At 68.7% G+C, this 737-nt stretch overlaps 1 protein-coding gene across 1 annotated transcript in view; it reads left to right on the top strand.

Annotated features, from left to right (window-relative positions):
* Positions 1-179: 179 nt before the first annotated feature.
* Positions 180-737, top strand: part of EPN3 (epsin 3) — a gene marked incomplete at its 3' end in the record, with an annotated part of 6,426 nt that continues 5,868 nt past the window's right edge. Inside the window, exon 1 of the mRNA XM_019621618.2 lies at positions 180-326. The remainder of the gene's footprint in view (positions 327-737) is intronic.

The raw sequence follows: 737 nt of genomic DNA, 5'->3' as shown, positions 1-737 counted from the left end.
CCGCGGTCCCCGAAGGGTTCCGGTGCTCGGGACCGGGCCGCTCCTCGCCGCTCCCTCCATTTCGTGCGCCGCTCCTCCCAGCCCCGCACCTGATTAAAGATTAAGCGAGCCTTCCCTTCCTCCCTGCCGTGTTCCCCGGCCTCCCCGGCTCGCTTCCCCGCTCTGCCCTTCCCCCGTTCTCCCCTCGGTTCTCTCTTTCCCCCGTTCCTGCGCGCTCCCTGCCGCGTTCCCCCACCTCCGCTTCCCCTCCGCGGTCCCCGTGCCGGGACGCAGCGATGAGGACCCGTCCCGCCGTCCTTCTCCCACCGGGCAGCCCCGAGCTCAAGGTCACTGCAGTAATTCCATACGGCTGCCGCCTTATCTCCCGCACAGCTTCTGTTTCACTGCCTTTATATTCTGGGGAACGCTGTGCCGGACAAAACCTTCTCTTCTGTGCAGCGCTTCAGCCCGGGCCGCGCTCCTCCCCCCCCATCCCAGCCCCTTCTTCATTTCTCCCCACGCAGCATTCCCAGGAAGGCCGCACAGGTCCACCTGGACCGGGTTCCCAGCCCGGTCCCGTGGTGCTGCGCTGGGGCCGTGCCCGGCTCTGGGAGCTGTTGGCGGCAAGAGGGACGTCCTGCCCCGCAGCACCGGGCTTCGCTGGGCCGGCGGCGCGGCTTTCTCTGTCCCCGAGTGCTGGCAGAAGGCACAGTGCGGGTCGGAGTCCCGGAGGACTTTGCCGCACCGCCGCCCTCATC

The sequence above is a fragment of the Meleagris gallopavo genome, chromosome 20 (assembly GCF_000146605.3).
Source record: "Meleagris gallopavo isolate NT-WF06-2002-E0010 breed Aviagen turkey brand Nicholas breeding stock chromosome 20, Turkey_5.1, whole genome shotgun sequence".
Taxonomy (NCBI): domain Eukaryota; kingdom Metazoa; phylum Chordata; class Aves; order Galliformes; family Phasianidae; genus Meleagris; species Meleagris gallopavo.
Note: the sequence above shows the minus strand (reverse complement) of the source record. Positions and strands in the feature narration are given on the sequence as shown.